Here is a 20,121-nt window from a genome sequence, read left to right as displayed (position 1 = left end):
AATGTGTACTATAGCTGGCCTATTAATACATGCTATTGCCTATGGGATTAGTGTGTACAACTGCCTAGTATTTACCACTCACATAACCTTAATGATCAGCGATAGATATGATCCTATTGATGGTGTTTAAGACAGGAAACAAATATTAAAAAGGATACCAAGTGAATAGTTAATGAAAGTAGGTTAATAAGTTCACTCTCTGGGATATAAGATAATTGCCATTTCAAGTGATCGGGCAATGACATTCTAAATTTAAGGGTACAGAATGTTATTACATTATTGAAATTATTCAAAGTTACCGAGGAGAAAGTCCACTTGGCATAAGTGGATTTATTGCAGGAAGTATGTGTGAATGTGTGGAAGATAGATACATTATTTGTGTGCACTGTGAATTGTTAAGAGTTTAAGAATTGTTTAATATGTGACAGCAGGTGAACAATGAATAAATCGTGTTGTTTTGAAATTTAAAGAAAGAACTTGCATTTATATATTACCTTTCAAATCCTCAAAGCATCCCAATGCATTTCAAAGCTCTTGACTGATTATGAGGAAAACAAAGATAATTTTGCTGGCTAAGTGTCAAAGATATTTATAACCGTAGCCATGAGATTGGGCTATTTAGATACTCAGTTATTTAATTTATCAGTGTCATGTTTAAATAGAAGTTCATTCAGATATCTCCTGCAACTCTAATGATAAGGAATGCTCCCTGTATTAAACACGAGACTACCCTTTATTCTAAACTAGAGGGTCTCCTATGGCTGATCTCACAGAAAGTCTGGAATCTGGAGCACAGTTCTGGTCTGGTTTGTGGGACTATAAGGGATGGAGAGAGCAGGCAACACTGTAGGAGGTATGAGAGGTGGAAGCACTGAAAGGGTTCTGGGAGCATTGAGTGGGGAGGGGGGTGTCTGAGACACCAAAGCAGAGGTGGGTCTGAGAGCACTGGGGTAGGGTAGGGGTCTGAGAGCACCGAGGGTCGGGTGGGGGGTCTGAGAGCACCGAGGGTAGGGTGGGGGTCTGAGAGCACCGAGGGTAGGGTGGGGGTCTGAGAGCACCGATGGTGGGGAGGGTTCAGAGAGCACTGAGGGGGGGCGGGTCTGAGAGCACCGAGGCTGGGGGGAGGGGGAGCTCTGAGAGTTCCGAGGGTGAGGGTGGGTCTTAGAGCACCGAGGTGGGGATGGGTCTGAGAGTACTGAGGGTGGGGGATTGGTGGTTCTGAAAGCACCGATGGGGGGAGGGGGGGTCTGAGAGCACCGACGGAGGGGGGGGGGGGGGTCTGAGAGCACCGATGGAAGGGGGGTGTGGTCTGAGACCCCCGATGGAGTGGTGGGGTGGGGGGGGGGGTCTGAGAGCACCGATGGTCGTGGGGGGGGGGGTTCAGAGAGCAATGAGTGGGGGGGTGGGTCTGGGTGCACTGGTGCTGGGGGGAGGGGAAGATCTGAGAGTTCCAAGGGTGAGGGTGGATCTGAGAATAGTGAGGTGGGGGTGGGTCTGAGTGTACTGAGGGGTGGGGGTGGGTCTGAGAGCACGGATGGTGTGGGGGGAGGGGGTCTGAGAGCACAGAGGGGGGAGGGTCAGAGAGCCCCGGGGGTGGGGAGGGGTCAGAGAGCACCGAGGTGGGGGTGTCAGAGACTACCGAGGGAAGGTGTCAGGGAGCACCTAAGGGGGTGGGAGGGTTTGAGAACACCAAGGTGGGGGTGTGTGTCTGAGAGCACAGAGGGGGGAGGAGGTGGTCTAAGAGCACCGAGGGGAGTCTGAGAGCACCGAGGGAGAGATGGGAATTTGGAAGCTTTGAGAAGCTCGGTTCTGGGAGCACTGAGGGGAACACATGCCAACTTAGAGATCTAGCGAAAGCTGACCAACAACTTCAAAGAAAGCAGGCAACTCAAAAACAGCCCAGAATACCAACCGGCCTGTGCCATCTAGTTACATGGAAAGTGTAAAGGGGCATGGGTTTGGCATAACCAAAGCTGCAGGCATGTAAAACATTGCAACACTTGTATAGCAGAATGCTATAGCTAAAATTGTACGGATATTTCCTTACTTCCCGTGGAGAAATTGCAGGCTGTTGTGGGTGTGTAACCATAGTCTCTGTTGCTAAATGCACTGTTTTTACCGGCACCCTTCTCCCTCCTTCCCAGCTTGGGGGGGGGGCGGGGGTGGGGGATGGGGGAATCTCGACTGCAAAGAATGCTGGGTGGGATCTCACCAACTACATCAAATTGCTTTTGATTGATTCATGTTTATTGTATTGGATATTTGGAGGTAAGTCTTCATTTCAGCCAAACCCTAATTTTTGTCCTACAGACGTGTGACATCCTGAAGTGTGATGCTTTGCAGTGTGACACTTTTAGGTGTGATGCCTTTGAAAGACATGATGTGACAGAGTAGCGCCCAACATAGGATTTTTAAATAGATAGATGTGAATGTAAAACACTCCATTGGATTCCAACACTTACCAGCTCCAATTTTAATCAGGAATGGGAATCGGGCGAGTGCTAACCCCACCACACCCCAAATGTCGGCAGCATGAGACCCGAGCGATTTACCTCCCTTGTCTCATCCACTTGCCGCCAGTCAGCTGTCCGTCCGAAGCAGGCAGGAAGCGGCAGCTGCCGGTGGGCAAGTGTACAAGTTTGGGTTTGGGCAGCGGGAGAAATGGTCGCCAGCACTCAGATAAATCTCGGGGACGGAGTTTCAGGAGGGGTCCCGTGGTAAAAAGTAACATTATTGTCAGAGATATGATGTTAAGAGCTTGTCACTGCACATTTCTTTTGCATTTAGAATCTAGCCAATGAAAAGAATGTGTTAGCAATACTTCTAGCTATTACGGGGAATCAAGTAAGACACAGAGGCTGATTTTATGAATGTGCACGACTTGCAGAGAGCATTGTGGGCACACTGCCAACAATTTCCCCATATCTGTGGCCAGCGAGCAAGGTACCCAGTTGGTAGCTTGCATTCATAATAACAGCCCTGACATATACACTAGTAGAAATGTGTCAACAGCACAACTTGCATTTATATTGTTCTTTTAACATAGTAAAAGTCCCACAGCTCTTCACTGACAGAAACAGACACCAAGGAGTAGTAGATGAACTGGGAAGGTGACTGAAGGCATGGCCAAGGTCATAGACATAAATTTTTAAAATGTAGAGAGAAATAGCAAGACAAAGGGGTTTCCGACTGCTCTGGCAGCTTGGTGGACTGGGCTGGGGGGAGATATAGAAGGCCAGAGTCCTAACAGTGGAGGGCATTAGCTGGTCATAGGACTGGAGGAGGTTGCAAAGGGAGGGTAGTGCAAGGCTGTGAAGGGATTTATAAAAGAGGGCGATTCAATGTGTTAAGTGATCGGGAGCCAATGGATGTTTTCAAGGCAGGTGTGATGGGTAAGTGGGACTTAGCATGGGACAGGATGTGGTGGTGAAATTTGGGCAAGTTATCGTTCTTATGAGGTGAGTTTTGGGGGCCACCAAGCAAAGCATTGGAGAAGCTGATCGTTGCGGTGACAAAGACATGGATAGAGATTGAAGCCCTGGTGCAGGTGAGATAAGGGTGGAGGTGGGCAGTGTTGCAGAGATGGGAATATGCAGTCTTGGTTATCTCTAGGTAAACCAATCCTACTGACATCATCAAAAAGGAGTTTAATGTAATAATGTCACTGTACATCCTCTGTCAGTAAATGCAGAGGATGCAGAGGACAGAAACCAATTACCTTAATACTGTTACACTGTATCTTGCTACATTGATAGGGCCCCTGAGTAAAGGTATGAATAATGAAGTCTATTGAAGTTTGGCAGACTTTTAGCTATGTTTAGGACTCCAGACATTTCTGGCTGTTCTATGAACATAGCCTGTCCAAAATATTCTATACTTTGGAGACGATGCCCCTTTAAGGTTAGAAATCAGACCAACTGTCATAGCAACAAAAATAATCAACATTGCAAAAAAGGAAGTCTATAACTGCAAGTTTTTTCTTTCTCTTTATGCATGTTCTAAAATGGCAAAATATTTGTTCATATCAATGACTAAGAGCTCCTCTCAAATAAATATTCTAGATATGAGAATATTATTTACATAAAAGCAACAACAACTTGCATTTATATAGCACTTTATTGTAGAGAACCATCCCAAGGCAATTCACAGGAGCATAATTAAACATAAATTGACACCGAGCCAAAGAAGAGATAGATCTTAAGAAAGGTCCTAAAGGAGGGGAGAGAGGGAAATTTTAGGGAGGTAATTCCAGACCTTAGAGTCTAGATGACAAAGGCAGTGGGACAAAGGAAGTGGGGGATGCACAAGAGGCCAGAGTTGGAGGAAGGCAGATTTCTCTGAGGGTTGTAGGGTTTCAGAGGATGTTACAGAGATAGGGAGGGGTGAGGCCATGGAGAGATTTGAAAATAAACATGAGAATTTGAGCCATTGGTGGAACAGGAGTCAATGTAGGTCAGCAAGCACAGGGGTGATGGGTGAGCAGAACTTTTTGTGGGTTAGGATACGGGCAGCAGAGTTTTGGATGAATTCAAGTTCATGGAAGGTAGAAGTTGGGAGGCCGGTCAGGTGACTGTTCGAATAGTCAAGTCTGGAGGTAACGAAAGCATGGATGAGGGTCTCAGCAGCAGATGGGCTGAGGCAGAGGCGGAGACAGGCAATGTTATGGAGGTGGAAGTAGGCGGTTTTGTGATGGAGAGGATTTGTGGTTGGACGCTCAGTTCGAGATCAAATAGGACGGCAAGGTTGCAAATTTATTTAGGTGATAATGAATAAGAAGACTTGGGAGATAGGGCAGTGCACTATTTGAAGTAGGGCAGAGAGTTCTTCTGTTATCCTGGCCAAATTCCTCCCTCGACCAACACCACCAAAACAGATTATCTGGTAATTTGTTTGCTGTACGTTAAAAGTAATCCATTCATTGTAAGATACTTTGGGACATACTGAGGACATAATAAGGCACTATATAAATGCAGATTCTTTCTTACTGACACAGAGGTTACCGCCTCTATCTCTATAAGCTCAGAAGAGCTGGAATCGGCTGCCAAAATATATCCTTCAGCTCGGATCTAGAGCTATCAGTCAATCTGTCCCACAAACACCTTGGGCCAGAAATCACTCCCAAAATAACGGTGGAGCTCAACAGCACTCTCAGTTTTTAGTGGTGAATTGAAGGAGCAAGTTCCTGCGTTTGCACATGCACAGTAAAACGCGGAAATTGTGAACTTGCTCCTAGTGGTTCACCGGCGATATGACAGCTTCGAATTAAAGGGACATTGCAATCAGGGAAATCATTGAAAAAGCGCCAACTTGCTCACCTGCCCAGCTGGAAAGTAACTAATTAGGCCACAAAACAGGTACGCTTAAAAATATCAGATCGAAATTAAGTTTTAAAAGCGCGGTTAGTCTTAATGACTGCCAAACAACTAAAAATTAACTTTTAAAAATGTGGAGTCTAATATTATTCCTTATTTTAATAGTTTTTGGTCATTAAAAAAAATTAAAAGAATTTTAAAAATTTTTCCCTTCTGTCTCTTCAATTATTGCATTGGCTTTTTAAAAAAAAATTAAAATTTTTATTTACAGGAAGTCTGCTTGCCTGTTTGAGCAATGCAGCCTGAATCTGTGGACGGGACTTCTCTTCCTGACAGATTTTGTGGGCGTGCCTTCTCCTCACAGACGTTTCCAGCTGCGTGGCAACTCACGCTGCTCAGAGGCTGGGTTGATAGCGCACATTTTGTTTAAACTTTAAATTCAAGCAATTGGACACCACAGAGCCCACAGTAAGTATTTTCGTTAATTAAATTCGCAGGAACTGCGGTGAGCATTGCCTCGTCATTCTGCTCGATTTCTGGCCCCTTGTGTACCATCTCCTGCTGAGTTGGAAACTAGGCACTGTGAGTTTTCACAGGCATGTGGCTGTTAATCACATCCTGCAGACGTAATGGTACTTGACCTGAGCTACACAATAGATGCCAGACGCAAATCAGTTCACACCTGATCCCAACTTCCTTTATCTTGACTGACTAACTTGAGAACAAAGCAAGACAGTAAAGGTTGCAATTATCATTACCATACTAAGTACATGGTTTTACCACAGCCTGTTTTGGCTCTAGGGTTAAGTAGACTGGCTTAATGAAATGCACAGTCTCCAAATTGAGCTGAGAATCTATCTAGAACCTGGAGATACAATAAAGAAAGAAACATAATATACTGTGGACAAAGTACTCCATTTTGTTGTATTAAACCATACTGACTGTGAGGATGTGAGTGTGAGGGTGAGAGTATACATGTCAGGTCGTCAGGTGATGACAGGATTGTGTTCAGCTGTGATGTTTCCCACGCTCTAAAAGCCTGCTGACACGTACTGTCAGTGCTCAGATGAATAATGGTCACTCAGGCGAGGTCTGAGGACAGCCAGCGCACAAGGAACCATACAAATTATTTTTGATATCAATGTCTTTTGAAAAAGAGTTTTTTTGTTGAAATGAAGCAAAAAAAAATTATTTTTAAAAATTGTGACTTTTTGTTGCAGATTAACTTAAAAAGTTGGGAATTCATCTTGTAAAATGTCATCAAAAATTTAAAACCAAATCTTAGTAATGGCTTTATAAAGTCATTATTGAGTACATTAGCAGACAAAATGCCATGAGTAATTTCAAAGTGCAAAGCTTCTTAAATGTAAAATTGAGTCGAGGCGCGATTCGGGGGAGCAATGGTTGAGTCTCAAATATAAATCACAAAGAAGAAGAACAGAATATACACGAGGGACAGTCCTATTTTAAGCTTCAAATCAGGCCTCTCAGTGTTTACATCAACAACAACTTGCATTTATATAGCAGCTTAAAGTAGGGGAGTTATCAAACAAAATTTGACACTGAGCTACATAAGGAGATATTAGGACAGGTGACCAAAAGCTTGGTAAAAGAGATAGGTTTAAAGAGGTGTCTTAAAGGAGGAGAGAAAGGTAGAGAGACAGAGAGGTTTAGGGAGGGAATTCCAGAGCTTAGGGCCTAGGCTGCTGAAGGCATGGCCGCCAATGGTGGAGTGATTAAAATAATGGATGCGCAAGAGGCCAAAATTGCAGAAGCGCAGAGATCTCAGAGGGTTGTAGGGCTGGAGGAGGTCACAGAGATAGGGAGGGGCGAGGCAGTGAGAGATTTGAAAACAAAGATGAGAGTTTTAAAATCAAGGCCATCATTGGCCAAGATGTGATTGAAAGCTGGAATTTGTTTAGAAAGCTCTAAAATAAATCAGATAGGATTCTATGGTATGGAAAGAGGGATAAAAGGGATATGGGAACTGGGGAGGGGGGGGCACATGGGATTAGGTCTACTGCTTATGTGGAGGATAAAAAGCAACACTGACTGGGCCAAATGGTCTGTTTCTGTGTTATAGGCCAGGATTTTAACCCCCTCGTCCAGCGAGAATGGTGTGTGGGACAGGATAAAATTTGAAAAATCTAGTTCCCGGCCGCTGTAATTTTTATGATGGCGAATCATGCCATCGATGAGGTTCCCGCTAAAGGCAGGCTGGGTCTACTTAACATACAAAAGTCATGGCCGAATGACAACATCAGCGCCGGGACGTAATATTTACTTGAAGTCAGGGGGCACCCCGCGCTGTCCACAGCCCAGTAGCAGAACAACGGTGGGAGGAGCCAGCTGGCCAGAAGAGACCAAGGTAAGTTTAAAAAATGTGCTTCTTTTAGATCTCCTTGTGGCCCAGGTGGAGCAGGAATGCTCCCCACAGGCCCCTTCAAGAAGTCCTTGAGCCTCCCCAGCCCCAGCCTCCTCCTGGTCACGATGGAACCCCACCCCCCCCAATCGCCTACAGAGCTCTCCTTTCACTGACTGCCAGGGATTATTCCCAGGGTTCACCGGCTGCGGCCTCCTGCTGCCAAATTCCCGCTCCCACCCACCGGCCAGGTAGTGAATCTGGCCAGGTCTCCGGATCTTTTATTTAAATGAAATCCGGTCGTTAAGATCAGCAGGGTAGTGCTGGCATGCCTGAGTGATGATAAGGAACAGGCAGCACGAATATTACATGCTACCCAGGTCAACACTAACAGGCACGTCCCCATTTTCGGGCTCCATCAAATTTCTGCAACCGCCTCTGCGAACACTTTTTGTTTGATTTAAAAGACTTTAAAATAGTAATTCTGCTTAATTTGTCCTGTACTCTACATTTCCTTAATAAATATTCGTGGACAATCAATATGAAAACGAGATTTTTTTTTCTGGTATTTGGGTTCCAAAATGTAAAAGCATGTAGGCCTCCTTAGTGCTCGGACATACCTGCTGAACAAAGAGGGTAGAAATTGTTCATTATTGTAAGTGTCATTTGCCAGCTGCAACAATTTAAAAGAACATTGCAACGTTTTTCCCGTAAGAACCAATTAGCTTTAGCAGTTTCCTAGGCAACCAAATCCCAGAATTCATTTGATATGCATCTCGCAGCACTTCCTTTCTCCAAAATTTAGAAGTGGGTGCATGTTGGAAACTGCTAAATAGTTTTTTGAGCAAAGGTCCAGTTAAGTTTCTGGTCAATGGTGACCCCCAGGATCTTGATGGTGGGGGATTCGGCGATGGTAATGCCATTGAAGGTGAGGTGGTTAGACTCTCTCTTGTTGGAGATGGTCATTGCCAGGCACTTGTTTGGCGCGAATGTTACTTGCCACTTATGAGCCCAAGCCTGGATGTTGTCCAGGTCTTGCTGCATGCGGGCACAGACTGCTTCATTATCTGAGGGGTTGTGAATGGAACTGAACACTGTGCAATCATCAGCAAACATCCCCATTTCTGATCTTATGATGGAGAGAAGGTCATTGATGAAGCAGCTGAAGATGGTTGGGCCAAGGACATTGCTCTGAGGAACTCCTGCAGTAATGTCCTGGGGCTGAGATGATTGGCCTCCAACAACCACTACCATCTTCCTTTGTGCTAGGTATAACTCCAGCCACTGGAGAGTTTTCCCCCGATTCCCATTGACTTCAATTTTACTAGGGTTCCTTGGTGCCATACTCGGTCAAATGCTGCCTTGATGTCAAGGGCAGTCACTCTCACCTCACCTCTAGAATTCAACTCTTTTGTCCATGTTTGGACCAAGGCTGTAATGAGGTCTGGAGCTGAGTGGTCCTGGCGGAACCAAAACTGAGCATCGGTCAGCAGGTTATTGGTGCGTAAGTGCCGCTTGATATCTCTGTCAACAACACCTTCCATCACTTTGCTGATGATTGAGAGTAGACTGATGGGGTGGTAATTGGCCGGATTGGATTTGTCCTGCTTTTTGTGGACACGCCATACCTGGGCAATTTTCCACATTGTCGGGTAGACGCCAGTGTTGTAGCTGTACTGGAACAGCTTGGCTAGAGGCGCAGCTAGTTCTGGAGTACAAGTCTTTAGCAATAAAGTCGGGATGTTGTCAGGGCCCATAGGTTTTGCTGTATCCAGTACACTCAGCCGTTTCTTGATATCACATGGAGTGAATCGAATTGGCTGAAGACTGGCTTCTGTGATGGTGAGGTTATCAGGAGGAGGCCGAGATGGATCATCCACTCAGCACATCTGGCTGAAGGTGGTTGCAAACGCTTCAGCCTTGTCTTTTGCACTCACGTGCTGGACTCTGCCATCATTGAGGATGGGGATGTTCATGGAGCCTCCTCCTTCCGTTAGTTGTTTAATTGTCCACCACCATTCACGACTGGATGTGGCAGGACTGCAGAGCTTTGATCTGATCTGTTGGTTGTGGAATCACTTAGCTTTGTCTATAGCATGTTACTTCTGCTGTTTAGCATGCATGTAGTCCTGTGTTGTAGCTTCACCAGGTTGGCACCTCATTTTTAGGTCCGCCTGGTGCTGCTCCTGGCATGCTCTTCTACACTCCTCATTGAACCAGGGTTGATCCCCTGGCTTGTTGGTAATGGTACAATGAGGAATATGCTGGTCCATGCGGTTACAGATTGTGCTGGAATACAATTCTGCTGCTGCTGAAGGCCCACCGCGCCTCATGGATGCCTAGTTTTGAGCTGCTAGATCTGTTCTGAATCAGATGCCTGTGGTGTGAAGAGTTTCTGTCCAATATTCTATCAGTCCAATTGGCATTAGGTTAACTTAAAACCAGTCCAATAATGTTTATGAATCATTCAATGAAGTTTAAAAGCCAGGCAACCTTTCATTTCAATCCTTCTTATTGTTGGTTTTTCAATACAGCTTAAAATAATAAATGATTGAAGTTCAGACTGTAGATTGGTCCATTAGACTTCTCCAAGTCATAACTGCTTAAAATGGTAATTTCTGTCATATACATGTGTTTTATGATGCTTATAAACAACTGCAAATATCTGTTAAGCAATGATACCTTTTATTACATTTCACTGAAGCAGTTCAACAAAAATTATCATTGTGTGACAGAAAACAGATCCCATTAGAAAGAGACTTTTTAATACTGCTACATTATACCACAAACCAATCTATTCATCTCTTGATTTAGTTTTATAGACTGCTTTCTCTGTCAAAATTAAGCATCAATATGTGATGAATTTGAACCCCTGCTGGGAACTAAGGTTTGCTAGCCATATACGTGATTACTTTATTTTTCTGCTCAGTGAGGGTATTTGGAAAGGGTTCCATAATAGCAACAGTTAACATTGAATCTGCCCGAGTCAAGGACTGTTTACAGGGGGGGCATATATTTCTGACAAACTAGCCTAAAGGCCAATTTGGAACTAATTGGAGCAAGACCTCTCAACTATTAACAGTAAATAGGTCAATAGAACTTATAGGATAACTAAGATTGGAGCAAGTACCAAGTTCTATGAAGGCTATAGGAAGTGGAGGATTTGGAAAGAGGTGTGCTGATTGATTTAGTCTGTTGTTTTTGGACCACTGCCACTGGATAGGGATTTAACACTACTCAATGTCCACCCTTTAGACTACATTATTGTATAGTTAGTATGTGTAAAAGACAAAAAGCAGTCTCTGGAAAAACAAACTGTGCAGGAGTGCATGGCACATCTGCACAATCTCCCATCTGACAGCAGGATTAAATGGAGTGGGTAGCCAGGAAACAAGGGAGATTTGACAGCAAAACCCTAATCCTGTTCCAGTGTGGAGCAGGCGGGCGGGTTGAAGAGTTAACATGTCTTTCACAGTCCATGTTAAATTACAACCAGAATGTATATTGAAAATATATCCAAAAATAGTCGTGAGTAAAATAAAAGTTACTGCCCTGTTTACAGTCCCATAAAATAAACATTGTCCTGATTTAATTGAGCTCAGCAAGTAATCATGATTATTTAATTGAGCCTTAAGGTTTCTTTTAAACAAAAGTACTTGGGAAATGTAATACAACTCCAGCAAAAGAAATACTGCCTTTTTCATTGGGAAGTGGATAGATTTGAAGGGATGTATTCTGATTTGTATGTACAGTTAAAATTAGTTTACGAAACTTCCACTTCATTATACAATCAGAGGAAAATATACTTCTAGGGTGAAACTGTGCTGTACAATAATTGCATAGAAACAGGTAAATATGTTTACATGAAATTTATTTGTCTACTATTCTAACAAAAATCTATTTTCAATGGATTGGCATCTTTGTCAAGTAGTGGGCAGGCCGATTTCATATGAATATATTAATATATTTGTATACTATAATCATACCATGCAAATTCACCCCATTAGTGTCCAATTGGTACACGGACCACAAACAAAACTACTCTTCCAATGTTGTAGCCTTTATCCAGTACGGTGGAATATGTGATGTATGTGTAAGTAAAGGATATCTCTTCAGAATCTGACACACCCAAGTTCATAAAACAGAAATCAACCTCTGCAGAAAGTTAATATCTACACATAAATTATATATCTGAAGAGAACACTGCATGAGAGACAAAAAATGATATGTCTATATAGAAAAAAATAGATTCACATTTATCAATACAACAGAAGAATAACTAAATTACCTCTGACAGCGGCCTGTCACCACATTGGGGAGTTTAGGGGTAAGCTCAGTTCTAAAAACAGCCAGAAACAGTTTATTCCAAAAATTCCATTCAGTGTTCACCATGTTGGTCAGTGGACAAAAATTAGAGTTTATAGTTTTCACTTTTTAATGTTAGACTTTGCTTAAACTTTATATAAATTTAAACAATTATATAGGCAGAGACAATCAGTAACTATATGACATGTAATTGGAAGGGACTACATAATTTGACCTATCCAGCCTGCTGCACCATTTTGTGAGCTCTGGGAGTTTCATCTTTTTAATCTTAATTTCCCACTTTGTTTCTATATCCCTTAATGCTTTCACTTAATATCCACATCCTTTTTAAATATTTCAATTGATTCTGTATCTATGGTATTTGGGGATGTAAAATGTACATTCTACATTTTCACAAACCTTTGTGTGAACATTTTTTTTCTGGTTTCACTTGTAAGTGGCTAAATTTCAATTTTAAGATTATGCCCCCTTGTTCTCGATTCCCCTACTAAAGGGAAGAGTTGTTCTCAATCTACCTTGTCAATGCCTTTCATTATTTTAAACATTTTAATAAATAACCCCATAACCTCTTCATCACCAGGGCCTATACCTCAAGTTTAGCCAGTTTCTCATTATAGCTAAGTCCCTTCTTTCCAGGTATCCTCTTAAATTATTGCTGAAATTTCACCAAGGCCAGTATGTCCTTCCCAATGTAGAGTACCCAAACCTGTACACAATATTACAGATGTGGTCTTACTAGCAGTCTGTATAACTTCAGCAGTGCTTCCTTGCTTTTACATTATGTATTTCATTATACCTTTTAGATTAGTATTTTCTGTAAACTTATGTCTAATGGTGGATGTGTAGGTGAGTGTCTGCACTCTTATATGGTCTACACATTCTAGACAGGGAGGACCTAGTAAATATTCAACTGATCCCTTCTATTTTCAAATGCAGGTCATTTATATATAGAATGAAAAGCTGGTACTCTAGCACTGATCCCTAGGAGACACCATTTGTCACTGACTGTCAATCCAAGAATGTTTCTTTTATCCCAACTCTCTGTCTCCTACTGCTGCATCACTGAATGTGCCATTGTGATTTCCTCTATTTAAAAATCTTGTGAAATATCTTGCAAGAGGTTTTAGCATATGAGTTTGACCATTTAGTTTTACCCAATTTAAAGTTTTTATTAATGTTTAAAAATGATTTACTTCAGGCAGGAAGAACATTCAGTACTGAGAAAAACTAAATACGTCAAACTCTAAACAGCAATGGAGCCTTAGTTAGTAAAATTGCCATATTCAGCTTTATCTCACCGTATATGTTGATGGACCTAAATACAACAAACATTTAGGGAATGGTCCACTGGAAACAACTGAAACACTTTGTTGGTTTTACAAGCCTTAAAACATTGAGCCTGAAATTGCTGCAATGGCGGGTTTGGCGGTGAACGCTGTCAGTTGGACTTTTGAGCTCCCCGTTAACATTGCACTATATTTGCGCCGCAAATGGCTGGAACGTCGATCCATTAATGGCGCGGCGAGGTCAATGACGAATCAGGGACCACGTGGACAGCGTGCCCAATGGCCTATCTCTCAGACCAACCAAATGACACTTGAAAAAGTTGAAAACAGACGCCATAACTCAGATTGAGGCGTGGCACTGCAACTTCAGAAATTACCTTAAATCAACTTTATAATGTTAATAACATTTTAAAAAGCATTTTAAAACCTTTCAAAATGTAATTTACAATGTTTTACATAGAGACTTTTCCACAGAAATGTCGCAAGACGACACAAGAAAAACGCCCAAAATTTCCACGATGAGGACCTCCAAGCCCTCTTGGGCAAAGTAAAGAGGAGGCAAGAGTGGTTGGTGCAGACTGCGAGGGCAAGGGCACACCGCAAAACAGGTCAGGTGCCACGGTGGGAGGTGGCGGAGACCCTGAGCGCAACGTTGACTGTCCCACGAATGGGGGACCAATGTCGCAAGAAATAAAATGACCTGACCAGGATAAGCAAGGTAGGTTGTCTTCTTTTTCTGAAACATTAGACGACAATTATCCTTCTTTCAGTACTTGAAGAGTGGGGGAAGGTTAGTTGCTTTTCTGTCTGTTTGTTCAAGGCAGAACCTAGCTTTCACCACACAAGATTCTCTTCTCATGCCAGCAATCAGGAGATCATCAACTTATTCACACTGGAGGGGTTGCTTTAATAGAGTTTTCAAATTCTGGGGTAGTAATTAGGAAATCGTCCTCATCTCATCACTACCCACTGAAACCCAATACTGCACTTTTTCTTCAAGCGCTGAGGGAGCGGAGAACCAAACAAAAATAACTTTAATAATAGCTCAGTTGTGCACATAAGTCCTTCTCAGAACCCAAAGGCAAGTAAGTGGTAAAAGTCAGTTGCCGTGGGAGACAGCCTCTTCACAGTAGCCAGTTGATGAATTTGACAGCTTTCTTTCTGCTGAAGAAAAGATTCCAATGTGTGAAAAGAAGCCTCTCAAACTAAGCAACGCAAGTAACGTTCTCTCTGTTTACTCCCCGCAAGGCAAGTTGGCACATAACACGCAGGAGTGGGCACAGTCAGGAGGTGAGATGCCCTTCCCGAAGAATTTAAAGCCTCACAAGGATAGGGCCCCGCAGTCACAAGGATACCATGGTGCAGCGACTGTAGGCCGTGCCGAGGTTGGAGCCATATTGACGCCATCAGGTGAGTGTCAAAGCCTTTTGCTTTCTCTCCTGGCCAGGAGCCTCCCTACCATTGTCCAAATACCTGAGCTACCAGCTGCTGTCTGGCCACCCTGGCCACTGCCGCCATGCCTTCCTCCGGGATGCCACCACCCACGGACCCAGGGTCAGGATCCTCTGGCTCCACAGGCATCTTGTCTGCTGAGTTAAGTGTCAGTCCTTCCTGCAGGGCAAAGTTGTGCAGTGCACAGCAGACCACTACAATCTTTGCCACTTTGCTAGTGAAATGCTATAGAACCTGTCCAGGCACTGAAATTGTGATTTAAGCAACTCAATTGTCCTCTCCAGCACTTGCCAGGTTGAGATGTGTACATAGTTGTACCTTGCCTGTGCTGCGTTTTTGGTTAGGCAGAAGGGTGTTATCAGCCATGGCTTCAGTGGGTAAGCCTTGTCCCCTACAATCCATCCACCTCCTTCTCCCTCACTGCTGAACAAGTCATGGATGTTGGAGTGGCAAAGAACAAAGGCAAAATGAGCGCTTCCCTGATGCTCTGCGTTAACGAGCAGGATCCTCCATTGGGCATCACAGATAATTAGGACATTGAGGGAATGATAACCTTTCCTATTGATAAATGTGACCGGTTCATCAAGTGGAGCCTTCAGCAACACATGGGTCCCACCACTGGCCCCCTGTACCCTGCGGAAGCTAGCAATCCTATGGAAATTGATGGACCTGCCCCTTTGCTGCGCAAGAGACATGTTGTACTTAATGAGAAGTACAACATGTTCCCTGTACCTGCGAAATAGGGCATGTGTGACCTGTGAATGCAAGTCCTCATGGCATCTTGGCTGATGTTACAGTGCTTGCCTAGAAGGAATTGCACCCATAGAAATTGAGGGACATCATCACCTTCATTGCCACTGACAAGGCCCTGCAGGAGGTAGACCGTGGCCTCAGGACCTCATGGAGCATTTCATACAGGCGGTCAATAGCTTCCGTGCTGAAGCGCAGTTTGTGAACACGGAGTTCCTCCGACAGTGCCTCAAAAGACACCCATTCCCTATACACTCTAGAGGGGTTATAGTAGTGATATCTGTTCACCCTCCAGCCATGGTGCCTCATTCGATGCTCCTGCTTCCTCTGCTGCTCCTCTATGTCGTCCATGATGATCAATAATAGTGGAATACCGAGTGGATAGGTCATTGCAATGCTTTCACTTTCTTATGAATGTAGAAAGAGCTCTGGGCCCTGAAAATCATTGCCTTCCAATGATAACAGGACTCTGGCAAGAAAAGACTGTCAAAACAGAGAGAGAAAAAATAAAAACCTCTAAGAACAATTTCCAGATGCTAGAGTGAGACTCCACAGTTGCAATGTTCCCTTTTTTGACCTTCCAGGTTGTGCATCAGATGAGGGCCATAAATCACATCATTACCAGGTCACTCATGTCATTAATTTCCAGCCTTAATTGGCTACGGCACAATTAATACAGAATAATGGCATAAATACAGCAGATTCACAATCGCCATTGCCTTGAACAGTGGCCCAAGCGGCATGAAAGAAATCTTAATGGCTAAGGCGAGCCTATCAGTGGAGCCACATAAATGGTTCAGCAAATTACAGAGGATCACAACTCATGGCGTATCTCAGTTGCTCGGCAAATTGATGGATTTTTTTATGATTAAATAATGGCACATGCCATTAAAGCGTCATTATTATGGCGCGACTTCCCAGCAATTTCAGGCCCAATATAATTACTAATGCACTGATTTCCAATGTTTGATGTTTGTCACGTTTTGCCACTTCACCCCAGATATTTTCTTAGGCTTACTGACACAGTCACCATTACTCCTGTAAACGGAACTGTGTCCCCTATGATCTTGGAGCATATCTAAATCAGCCTAATATTTTGGTAAATGATAGCGGGATCATAACAGAGAACCCTTACTCTGTGCATGGGCTACTGGAGTGTATCATGTACCACCACATGATTCTCCTCTCCTCGTGAAGCAGTCTAAATATACACTCTTACCAGACCAAGACTCAGACTCTGAACCAACAAATGGTTTTATTTAAACAAAGTGGGTGAATGAGCAGTACATGGTATAAAACACTACTATCCTTCTTAATAAATAAAACAATAAAGACACTATTCGCTTTCTGTCAGAAGTTTACTTGCTGTAGCTTCAGTCTGTCCCAGCTTCCTTGCTGGCATGGCACAAAGCTTAAAACACAGAACCCTTTGGCTGCTGGCTGCAAAGCTGACACTTATTGTAGCCTGCCATTTTAGATAGGCTTACCCACAGAAAAAGGATGGCAACTCCTTTGAACTCCTCCATGACCTCGCCCTACCCTACCTTGTCTCCAGCCCTACAACCCTCCGAGATCTCTGTGTTCCTCCAATTCTGGTCTCTTGCGCATCTCTGATTTTCATCGTCCCACCATTAGCGGCTGTGCCTTCAGCTATAAGCTCCGAGCCGTAAGCTCTGGAATTCCCCCCCCTAAACCTCTCTTACTTCTTTGACCAAGCTTTTGGTCACCAGTCCTAATATCTCCTTATGTGGCTCAGTGTCAACTTTTGTTTGATAACGCTCTTGTGAAGCGCCTTTAGATGTTTTACTACGTTAAAGGCGTTATATAAATGCAAGTTGTTGTTGAAGTTGTTGTTATGTTGAAACAAAAGACCGTGGACAACTGTATCTTTTAATTACATTACATTAATAACCATTCATATGCTAACAATTACTTGGAATGTTTGTCCACCCAAATATAATCACTATCTTAAGTAGACTGTGTAGCCTGATTGTAACCAAATTTTAAATGAAATAGAGCACAACTAAGAAGAAAAGTGTCATAAAATGCTTCTGAGAAATAATGCATCTTAAGTGACCCCTTTTTCCTGCTAAATGCTAATGTAAATTGTCTCCATCTTGTCAAAAATATCTACCTCTGACTCTCCTAACCCTGTGTGTACTAATAATAAGATAAACAAGATAAAAACTCACCACAGACAAATATCCACACTTTGTTGCAGTTGTTCAATGCTGGCACTTTTCATATCAAGCAAATACAGTTGTTAGTCCTTTATTACTCTAAACCTTTATCGGCATTCATTAAGTTTACATCTTTCATATTAATTATCTGCAAATTTGGTTCTTCTAAGTTTGTAATAAATTAATACAAAATATGACTTAAATTATTTCAATGTAATCTAGTTCTCTATCTTGAAAATTCATCTGTTATAGGAAAACTAAAATGCCAAGTTACCTTTCAATCCCTGTTTACACTTAATTGCATTCAGGAGAGTTCTCTTTTAATCTCTTTATTGATGATTGTAAACAATTTTACAACACCAAGTTATAGTCCAGCAATTTTATTTTAAATTCACAAGCTTTCGGAGATTTTCTCCTTCCTCAGGCAAATGTTTCAAGATCTCCTTGAAGCCTACGCATTTATACATATTGAACAATAATAAATGGTGTTTACAGACTGCCTCTGCAACTGCCCGTTGCCAAGGCAATCACCGTGTTCAGACAGAGAGGTGTTACCTGCAGAACCTCCGAATACACATTCAGAGGATTCGGAGGTTCTGCAGGTAACACCTCTCTGTCTGAACACGGTGATTGCCTTGGCAACGGGCAGTTGCAGAGGCAGTCTGTAAACACCATTTATTATTGTTCAATATGTATAAATGCGTAGGCTTCAAGGAGATCTTGAAACATTTGCCTGAGGAAGGAGAAAATCTCCGAAAGCTTGTGAATTTAAAATAAAATTGCTGGACTATAACTTGGTGTTGTAAAATTGTTTACAATTGTCAACCCCAGTCCATCACCGGCATCTCCACATCTTTATTGATGGGCAGAGGTGTTTGATTAGTATGTTAGAATTTTTGATTAAATTATCCAGAAGTGATCGCATTTCTATCACATGCTTCAGAAATAAAATGAAAAAGACTGTCCTTTGGTGTCTACCGACAAGTGGAATATGAGCCAGACAGACAACAATCATGAATAGCACAAAATGAATGAGAACGGCAGCATCAAATTGCTAGAGTTCAAGTTCTAACAAAAGAACCAACTACAAAAAATAATCAAATGCCAATTGAGACATATGGACAGGCTGCAAATAGTGTATATATGATTCCTCTGACTTATTTTCTTTTCATTTAATTATCTTTTGCCCATTACTGCAAATGGTGACTCGCTCTGGTGAAAATGACATACATTTATCAGTGTTTGGCCATCAGTTTCTTAATGACAGAAAGTGACAAGAACTTCTGAATCAGCTCAGTACACAAAGTAGGTAAGAACTACACCCAGGAGAAACAGCCTCTGGTGTCATTTCAGCCTGGACTTTTCCTTGAATAGCAATCTACCAGTCTTGGGCAGCCTTGTGGTTGATATGTTCTTAGCATTTGGGGGGGTAGGCATCCATCTGATCCTTGGTAGAATGGGAGAGGCTGATCCATGGCAGTCTCGTGTGGGGATATCTGATCCTAATATCTAGTGTCCATATTTTCATGTGATCCAGGTATATGGTGGGGGGGACTGATTGCTGACAGTCTAATGAATGGGATCAGATCATGAAGATCTCATGGTGGGCATGCAAGTATGGTCCAGACATTTCAGAGAGGGAAGGCCTGGTAAACATCCATCTAATATCTGGCAGTCTAATTGTCAGAATCCAATTATTAGTGATTTTAAATGTTCCCTTGAAAAAACCACATTTGAAACCTTTTCACTGTCATTTCTTACTTGTGCCTCAGACTTTGAAAATGAAAGTAATAGAACCCACTGAAATACAATGAACCTTGTGCGCTGCATTTCAGGGAGAAATATCTGTGAGAGGTTACATCCTGATGTAAGACCCAGGATGCACCTGCCCGGGACCTCTGCCGCTGACCCTGCTAATTTTTGCCAAGTCAGGGAGAGGTCCTTTAATTAGCCTACCATTGATGAGTGCCCACATTACAGGGGGCACATCTAGGGCATCCGTATTCTGAGGAGACCACAAATTGCAGTGCAATGTTGGCTAGTTGGGAGGGGGTCATCAGACTGCTCCAAAGAAGTATAGATTGCCCCAGATGCCCCATGTACAAGGGGGCTGCATTTAAATAATAATAATGAAAAAACTTGCTTGTCCTTTAGGATTCAAAGCCACAATTCCAGCCCGGATTCTCAGGTAGGGCCCACATGTGCCCTCAGGTGGCCTGGGACACCTGGTCTAACCAGGTGTATTGATTGGTGATCCTGCCCCCACCAATTGAGAGGCTGGGGATGTGGGAGTACCGAGCCCTGCCCCCTCCTGTGGAAATCCCAATGTTCGGCAAGCAACATGGCATATCTGGGTCCCAACCTGATTTTCAGTCCTTCTTGCTCACTCCCAATGGAGTGTGCCAGAAAGACTTTTTTTATTCGTTCATAGGATGTGGGTGTCACTGGCAAGG

The 20,121-nt window shown here is 43.1% G+C and overlaps 1 long non-coding RNA gene across 2 annotated transcripts in view; it reads left to right on the top strand.

Annotated features, from left to right (window-relative positions):
• The first annotated feature begins 5,713 nt into the window (after nt 1-5,713).
• LOC137344434 (uncharacterized) overlaps nt 5,714-20,121 on the top strand; it is an 83,929-nt gene continuing 69,521 nt past the window's right edge. The window contains exons 1-4 of one of the 2 annotated variants that reach the window (XR_010968355.1): nt 5,714-5,780; nt 13,747-14,004; nt 14,535-14,696; nt 18,375-19,392. This is a non-coding gene — a long non-coding RNA (uncharacterized lncRNA). Of the gene's footprint in view, nt 5,781-13,746; nt 14,005-14,534; nt 14,697-18,374; nt 19,393-20,121 lie in introns of those variants that run through there. The other variant, XR_010968356.1, reaches the window with a different exon arrangement.

Source organism: Heptranchias perlo, chromosome 27 (assembly GCF_035084215.1).
Source record: "Heptranchias perlo isolate sHepPer1 chromosome 27, sHepPer1.hap1, whole genome shotgun sequence".
NCBI classification, from domain to species: domain Eukaryota; kingdom Metazoa; phylum Chordata; class Chondrichthyes; order Hexanchiformes; family Hexanchidae; genus Heptranchias; species Heptranchias perlo.
The sequence above is the reverse complement of the archived record's forward strand: the minus strand, read 5'-3'. Positions and strand labels throughout refer to the sequence as shown.